Source organism: Salvia miltiorrhiza, chromosome 3, assembly GCF_028751815.1.
Source record: "Salvia miltiorrhiza cultivar Shanhuang (shh) chromosome 3, IMPLAD_Smil_shh, whole genome shotgun sequence".
Lineage (NCBI taxonomy): Eukaryota > Viridiplantae > Streptophyta > Magnoliopsida > Lamiales > Lamiaceae > Salvia > Salvia miltiorrhiza.
Genome location: NC_080389.1, coordinates 14,363,643 through 14,373,084, shown reverse-complemented (window position 1 = coordinate 14,373,084; position 9,442 = coordinate 14,363,643). Strand labels below are relative to the sequence as shown.

Here is a 9,442-nt window from a genome sequence, read left to right as displayed (position 1 = left end):
TTAAAACGGAACATTTAAATCCAAGTAAGGAAATACTATGACCTGTTAAATTTGGACGGAAGAGTACGATTTGGATGATCTCATCCTTTCTCTAAACGGGCAAAATACAAGCATCTCACTTGAGCTTTGATTTATTCATGCACCTTTTATTAAGGCATGTTTTGAGCAAAGCTACAATTTCAGTTCCAACTAAAAATCTCCCACGTCTAAAATTTCTCATCACAATCTTTATGTGAGGTACAAGGAAATTCTCCCACGTCTAAAATTTTCGTTTTAATAGGCAATTTCCTAAAATAGAAAGTCAATTTATAACAAAAATTCTCATATAACTCATTTTTTTACACCAAATTTGTAATGACCCGACTTTTTATTAAGGATTATATACTTTTAAATTACTGATTTAAGGATTGATTATGATAATTAGAGATCAGCATCCATTAATAAAATACGAACTTATATGAATTTGATAATTTATATATGTGATGATTTATTTTTTTTATTTTCAATAGATGATGCACTCAAAATATATTTTGAGTCCATTAATTTATTGTGGAGAATTTAACACTGAAGTGTTAAATATGAATCTTTTATCGATTGTTTACTTAAGCCCATGAGTAATTTAATTTATGTTAGAGGCAAGCTCAAGTGAATTTTATGCTTCAATGGGAATTAGGCTTATATATCTTAATGTGTTTATATGAGATTAAGCACATATGGTTCTCATTCATCCACATCCCTCTCATTCTTCTATTAAACCAATCACCAATACGTTCACAATTTTCTTCACCTACTACTTCACAATTTTCTTCACCAATACGTTCACAATTTTCTTCACCAATACGTTCACAATTTTCTTCACCTACTACTTCACAATTTTCTTCACCTCTGAAGTCAATCTCCAAATAGAATTTTGCTTCTTTAAAACCTATTCCACTATCTCAACTCACCCATTCCCACCTCTGCAGCAAGTTTTATAAAGTAATAGAGTGAAGATTATTCATCTCATTCAATTCTTCTTCACAATTGGCTTCTAATCTATGCCATATATAAAATCTGCAGAGACTAATACCATACACCTATTCAAGGTATTCCCGTTTCTATTATATTATGTGAAATTTCTGGGGTATAGATGGGAGTGTGGTGAATATTTGTACAAAGTTTCATGTTATTTGAACTTCGTTTACTACCCTTTTAAAATTTGAGAAGTCTACTGCCCGTATCTGTTGAAACTGTCGTGAGGCAGATGATTAAGTTAACTATTTCAGTAACCATATGTTGATATTTAGCTCTCAAATTTTTATGGTATAAATTTATATGCGTTATCTATCTGCATATAAAATTTGGGGTCATTCCGGAAACGTTTGCTATTTTTCAAAGATCTGGACTTTCAGTTGGCAGAAACTGCCGAATCTGGTAGGCGATGGGAAAATCGCTATATCTCTTAAACTACTTGGAGTTTTTCAACACACTTTTTTTCAATTAAACTAGACTCAAAGAGGTTTCTATTGAAATAAAATTCGACTCCATACGAGTTCGTAGTAAAAGCAGTTTATTAGTTGAAGTTGAATCTATACAGTTTTGTTGAGATGGAAATGATTCAAAATAATTCCTATTAAGGATTTTAAAGTTTTATTGTTGATAAAATATCACTTTTAGTTTATAAATGAGCTATTGATGTGTATGTATATATATTGGAGATTGGCATTATTAAATGGGGAAAAGGAAAACGTTTTATGTTTATAGAATTATTCTTTATTTATAATAGATAAATAAATGAATAAAATGGAATTTCCTACATCCTCAAAGGTACATGAAGTATTTTGATAAAGGAAGAACGATTGTATATGAGTTAGATATAGTCGTTTAAGGAAATATGGGTAGTTAGAGAAATGAGTGAATAAGTGATTCACTGCATTTGTTGTTATCTTTTCTATTATTCACTCGAACACATGTTTTCGTGTTATCAAAGGTTCAAATAAACAAAAGCGTCTGAGTAACCTATCGCGCTAAGGAAAGAGAATCGTTGTCTTAAGTAGCAAAACACTGCAATCAGGTGGGCATTACTTTTACTATACGTATATAGAGATCCCCTGCGTGTCGTAGGCCTCTTATACGAATGAATGCATGAGATGATTTAACTGTTAATTTCAGTTTTATATATCTATCAAATGAGTTTAATGTTACATTTGAGCAAGTTATTTCGTTACAAAATATTTGAGTTAAAGTTATTTCAAGTATTGTCTTGCCATAAAATGTTTAAATTTTAGTATGATATCTATCTGCTTTGGCTTTGCCAATGATGCAATCGAATTCGGGTCCTGAGCAGTTGATAGCTATCCTGCCAGGACTAGTGTACACCAGTGACCGTGAGTCATCTAGCGGGTTGGCCGGTCAAGTGACCGTGAGAGGTGGCCACCTCTCCGGCACACAGTTCCAGATATGATAGATTACAAGAGAACTTAGTCTGCAGACGAACTTTAAGAATCACAAATGAACTTAGTAAGCTTGGGCCTTTTTAGCGAAAAACTCCCTTGCTGTACTGTTTATGATGGCATGACAATTTACAGTTTTGAAGCATGTATTTTTATACCTAGGCATACGTGCCCACTGAGTGCTTTTGTACTCAGCCCTGCATATGTTTTCTAAATGTGCAGGTTGAGCTGATGTGATGATGGTGCTGCAATGAGCGGAGTCTCCAGGGTTGTTAATAAATAGTTAACCTGTCTAGAATATGTCTTCATACATATGTCTAGCTACTTTCCGCTGCAAGATGTTGTTGATGTTATAGTATGTTATGTCATACTTTGAGTCTTAAGAGAATGGTTTCATATGATGTATAACTTGATTAATGATATTAATTAAGTTTTATGCTGTCTTTCATAGACTATTTTCAATTGAGTATTCATGAATAAAAATGACGAGTTTTATTAAGATGAGTAAGTTTTACGGCTATAAATGACGCCCCTTTTCTTCCCCTTCTTCTTTAACCCCATCCCTAGTCGTAGATCACTCGGCTTAACTATCCTTAGTTAGGGCGGGCTGTGACAAAGTGGTATCAGAGCGAAGGAAAGCTCTGAATTAGAAGTCTTGAGTTTAGTCTAGAATGAGTCGCTAGACTAATAGTTATTAACAACCGTGAGCTCAGCGCACCATCACACCAGGCTCAACGAGGTATGTAAAATTTCAAAGTTTATTTGACGTTAAATTTTGAAGAGCATGATGTTGAGGTTATATGATGAGTTATGATGTTACACTTTAAAGGTGCATAGTTTGAGTTTGAGGATGACAACATGATTAATAATGAGTTATTATGTTGTAAGAGCATATGTTGATGTTACATGATGAATCATGAGAGCGTTTATATCATATGATGTTATATGATTGAGGATGCATAATTATGAGTTATGATGTGATGTATTTGAGATGTTTTGTGATGAGAATTGTTTGAGCAGTTGTGATAAGTCACGATGATTTAGATGAAGGAATCTAATGTCATTGTTAAGAGAGATTTTTTTTTACTAAGTAGAAGGATGAAATGAGAACTTAGAGCTAAAGCTTGAGAGAATTAGCAATTGCTTTAAGTACTTGTTGGTTTGAGTTATGAGTTTGAGTTATGAGCTTGAGTATAATAGCATGATTAATGATGAGTTATTAGCATGCTGCAATGAGATATTGTACGATATGTTGAGTTATTTTGTGACGCGAGTTTTGCTCACGCAACCTTAATGGTACTTGAGGAGGTATCATGAGCCATAGTCTTTGGAGATGGCTTTGAGAGAGAATTGTTGAGTTGTCTTACTGAGTCACGATGATTTAGATTAAGGGATCTAATATCATTGTTTAGAGAGATTCCCTACTAAGTAAAGACGGGACGAGATGAGAATTTAGATGTTTTGAGCTTGAGTTTTAAGATAACAGTACTACTTAATAGGAGTTTTGCTAAGTTATGTTTTGTTTATTTTTGTTGCTGGAGCCAAGTAGAGTTAGTTCCTAGAGTCACCTTTAAGTTCTCCTTATAGGTTGGCCAGGACTGTTGGCACTGCACGAAAGTGGACTGTTGTGAGATCGAACTCAGGAAAGATCGGATACGAGGACGAGGCGTACAGTATGTGGTACAGAGATACCCTAGCAGATTTTCAAACACATGTTCATAGACTATGAAAGGATGAAAGCCTTATGGTTGTTACTAGACTGGATGGCATCGTGCACCTAGTCCCCGTGCTACCAATCGAGTGGTAGGATTGAGCAAGGAAGAAAGCCACTCAATATGATGGGACATGTCGTCTTGAGCATTGGACCCACAGGAGATGGGATTTGTTACAGATACCCAGATTTTCTATGCGGATCTACTGACCGGATGCTTGTTTTCTACCAGGGACTCTAGAAGAGTGTAGTAGATATCGAGTCGATCCTTGAGTATCAGTTACCAAAGATGATAAAATGATAAACGATAATGAGGATGAGAAGTAGCCGAGGAGGGCTAGAGTTGATGAGGATGAGAAGAGAAGTCGATGTAGGCTAGAGCTAAGGATGATCTTGAGAGTATGCGCGGTACACCCTCGTTTTTGATTAGTTGCAATTACATTGCGATGTATATAACTTACTTAGGAGATACTAGTACTTGAGATTTTGACATGATGATAGATAAGCATGCGAATATAGTACCCTACTGATGTTAAATAGATGGATGTTCCTAGTGTGCTAAAGTAGCAACTAGATGAGTTAACTGGTAGCAATTACTGTAAGAGGTCCAGACCGAGACATAGTACTATTAATGGTGTCGGTTTAGAAGGGACATTACGATAGATACTATGGTTTTGTAGGGTTTATATAACCCCTTTATGTAAGTCCTCTAAAAAGAGGCATTCTACTGATGGATATATTAGGTTGACCAGAGTGGTCTTTTTGTTAGCATTTCGTGAGTGCTTATTGCCTTACAGATGAATGTTAAGGTGACCGTGAGGGTTTCCTTAAAGTTGAGTTAGTAAATTGAACTTGAGTTTTGAGGATGCTTAGAGCGTTGGTCGAGTTGAGTTTTCCTTTTGTGATTTCAAAAATGCCTCAAAGATGTCATCAAGAGTGTGATGTGAAAGATAGGCGGGATAATTCTCCGCCACCACCACCGCAACATGAGAGGAGAGTCGAAAAATATTGAACTTTCGAAACAAGAGTCTAGAACATAGGACCCTGAGTTTAAGCTTTTAGCTTGCTGGTGTGAACTTAAGTTTTGTTATGTATAGTATGATGAGAATTTAGAAGACCCAGAATTACCAAGTTCGGGATGATGTTTCCCGTGTAACTGGGAAGTGATTATGTTGGACCTGGCCAGTCCACATGATCCAAATCTCAGTAGACGTCTTTTGGGTTTATAAACCCCTGTATTTCAACTTCAGTTTAAAAAAAAAAAAAAAAAAAAAAAAAATCAGATGGGTTCTCACTCTAGGTCATTTTGTTCGACTTGGTAGTTACTCCTTTCTACCCTCTGGTTATTTATTTGAGTCTCTTGAACAAATTTTCTGCAGCACTTTATATCATTCGAGATTTGAGCCTTTGCAACTTTTGAGTTGTTCTAGTAGATTCTTTTGAGGTATACGACTAAGAAGTGTTAGTATATTGACTTAGTAAGTCACCCAAACTATAGCATGGTTAATTGACTTTCAGTTGTGTCTAAATTAGTTGAGATTAGTATTTCTCCTCTGATTATTATCGACCACTCCTTTTGTTAACAATTTATAGTACAAACCGTAAGGTTGAGAATAAGGACTTGAGTTATTTTGTCTATGCTGATTTCACGATGGAATCATGGAAAAAGTGTTACACATGTGATATGAGAAAAGGAATGTATTGATGATCGTTTTTTTTTTTGTTAAAAATAGAATGTCTGGTAGATGAGAAGCTAGAAACGAGGTGGGGACAGAAATGAACCATCACGAAAGATGGATGAACTTTTTCTCGAGTAAAGATTGTTTTATCAATGAAACTAAGAATCCAGTTGAGGGTAAACTCTAGATTAAGACGATGAAGAGAATCTTTGATTTTCTTTGTACCGCACCAGAACGACTTCATATGTTGCATTCCAGTTGACTAGATCTACAGATTTTGGTGGGAGGCCAAAAGAAAAGCAATGACTCAAGAATGTTAGCAAACTTGTCTTAGTAAGACTATAAGACGGACACATATTACATATTTTTTTTATATCTGCGATAAGTGGAAAGAAACGAAAATGTTCAACCTCAAGCAAAACAAGATGTCTATGACCAAGTACGACCAGATTTGCTGCGACATATCCGTTATGCCCCACAATAGGTGGACATCGATGAATAGATGCTGAAGAAGTTTCGACCTGGCCTAAAGTATGAGATAAGAATGGCATTCGCCAACCACGGTGAGTTTACGTACTTTGAATTACTCAACAAAACTCTAGACGCCAAGGTAGTTATGCTCGGGGATCAACCGACACAAATTCAAACTGAACAAAGTGGTCAAGACATGAAAAAAAAAAAAAAAAAAAAACTTTTCACCCGTAGAAGGGATAACGGTAGTAACGCGTAGTTATATGAACCTGTAATTGAATGTAAGATCACTTAAGGTGGTAGCGAATAACTTGATGTTATACCAATATGGAACGTAGATGTAACCCTAGGAATGGACTGGTTAGCTGAGAATTATATGCTACGATTTATGCATTAAATGAGAAATCTCCTTCAAACCTTCAAGAATAGACGCATTAAGTTTTCAAGAGATAAGTATAAGGAGAGAATATCAGTTATTTCATACATACAAGCCATGAAGGTGATAAATAAGAAACATTACCAAGTTTTCCTTGTATACCTAAACGGATGAGCTAGCACAGAAAGGACAGTTGAGGACGTAGAAGTTATACGTGAATTTCATTATGATTATCCGGAGAACTTACCAAGACTGCCACCCAATAGATAAGTAGAATTTACCATCGACCTAGTACCAGGATCGACACGTGTATCAAAAGCATCGAACAAGATTACTCCAAGGGAGTTGGAGAACCTAGAGATCCAATTGCAGAAAACGACTAGACCTAAGTTTAATCATGTCTAGTGCATTCCCATCAGGAGCGCATATTTTGTATGTTATGAAGAAGTATGGTACTTTAAAAAGGCGCACAGACAATAGAGCGTGGAACAAATTAATACTCAAGAATAAATATCCTTTAGTGAGGGTAGATGAATTGTTTGACCAACTCAAAGGTGCAAATGTGTTTTCCAAGATCGATTGAGGATCGGATGTCATCACCCAAGACAACTTTTAGAACGGGTTATGACCACTACAAGTTTGTAGTTGTGCCATTCAGGCTAACAAATGCCCAGATATATTCATGGGCATCATTGATAGAGTATTCTACCTTCACCTGGATAAGTTCGTCTTAGTGACTCCAAGAATGAAGATGAACATAAGGAACATTTAGGGACCATGTACAAAAGTACTATTGGGTGAACGAATTTATGCCAAATCAGTAGGTGTGAGTTTTGCTCAAGAAAGTGGCATTTTCTGGAACATATTGAATGATTTGAGTTTATATATGTGTTTATATTTATTAAATATTGCACGTATAATTTACTTAGATTAATTTAAACACCAAGGTTCAGATTTGATGAAGGCCGTGAGTCATAAGGCCAGAGACGAGCGATGCTCGATTTTAATTGAGTTATTTTGAGCATGCCAATGTGTTTAGTTAAAAATATTTGTATTTAAATTTTTGGAATTTATTTCCATTAAATACAAATTTTCTAACTATTCGATGATTTATTAAGTTGAGATATGTGGAGTATGTGAAGTCATGTAAGTGAACTAGCAGTGCATATGAGTTAATGCTATGTTAGTAAGACTATATGAATTATTTGAGTATTTATGAGATGAGCATGATTAGTAAGTTATTGAGCTTTTTGAATTACATGAGAAATGCATATAAAATGGCTAAGTATGAGAAATTAGCATGGATTAGATTTATTAGTTTAAATGAGGTAAATAAATTAGAGAAGCATGTTAATTAATTATAGTTGGAATTTAGTATTTAATTACAAAGTCCGAGATTTAATCGAGAACTATGAGCATGATAAATTGTTAAGATATAAATTATTATTTGAGTTTGATATCGATTATGTGTCTAAATGGAGTGAGTGTGAGAGTTATGAATAACGCACATAAATGTTGGTATCTGACACTCGAACAATTGGTGTCGAGTATAAATGATAGTTTACTGATAAAGAGTTGTGATGATTTTGAATTGTAGTGCTAGAAATTCTAAAACCTGATAAGGAATTTGTAGTAGCTGATGAGACAAAGAGGATGGGTTGAACCCGAAAAAGATTATGATTTTGGTATTAACCATCACATGGACAAGACCAATGTAGTAGATGATACAGTGAGCCGGAAGGCCTCGTCTAAGATGTGATAAGATGATGATAGAAGTGATTAAACCACCCAGCTTGAGGAAAATTGTGGTAGGAGCACGAAGGAAGGATAAGAAGTTTCAAGAATTACCACGAGGAATCAAATAATGCTATCTTCTTTGAAGGGAAGATATGCATCTCCATGACAATGAACTTAAGAATAAGATAAAGCCACGACACCCTTATACTATCACCAGGAAGTACTAAGATGTATTAAGATCTAGAAAAAAAATTCTAGTTAGGAGGAATGAAACGAGATGTAACCTCATTTGTTGAAATATGTCTTGCGTGCTAGCAAGTGAAGGTTTTATAACATATCATATTGTTACTTTGAGTATTTGAGCTCATAAAGTCTAGCTTAAAATCGTGTTTGGGACAAACCGAACCCTTAACGAACTAATGGATTTGTCGAGATTGATTTTTCGAATCCTTAAGACTTAAGCAAAGGTTGTCACGAAAGGGGGTAGTCAATGCCCACATGACTCGAGATTCCTTCAATGAATGAATAAAAGTTTATAACGGCATTTTAAGCTAACTGCTTACATGCTCGAAATGGTGGGTCTCCTTACAAACTGTTTAAGTTGCTTTAGGAATACTTTAGAGATATTAGTCGTTATAGTTCCGCTTAAATGACATAGAAATTACTAATAAGGTATGTTAAGGACGACTGAGCTAAACCGGGGTGAAAGCTGAGAACATGTTTTTGCCACTCATTGTGAGAGATATAATACCAGTTATCAATCGACTATCGATAGGTTGGCAAATGAGGCGTTACACGTGAGAAAATATAGATCACCACTTTGTTGGGATGAAATGACTAGATGATTGAAATCATCCGTCAAAATTTGATAGTGAATAAAATAGGGGCCATGATTGACAGAGTTATATGTTGACAAATGACAAATTGACCTATGATGTGAAAGTGGAGAGATAATTTCCATAAAAGTTTCTCCATCAAGAGAAATCATTGGACTCAATGTGAAGGGTAAACCTAAACCCCGTTTTATAGGCTCATA

At 35.2% G+C, this 9,442-nt stretch overlaps 1 long non-coding RNA gene across 2 annotated transcripts; it reads left to right on the top strand.

Annotated features, from left to right (window-relative positions):
• The first annotated feature begins 679 nt into the window (after positions 1 to 679).
• On the top strand, positions 680 to 2,931 carry LOC131017757 (uncharacterized). 2 transcript variants are annotated; one of them, XR_009099848.1, is made up of 3 exons: positions 680 to 1,085; positions 1,970 to 2,053; positions 2,655 to 2,931. It is a non-coding gene; the product is annotated as an uncharacterized LOC131017757 (long non-coding RNA). The 2 variants fall into 2 exon arrangements; XR_009099849.1 differs by having other exon boundaries at positions 680 to 2,053.
• Positions 2,932 to 9,442: the final 6,511 nt, after the last annotated feature.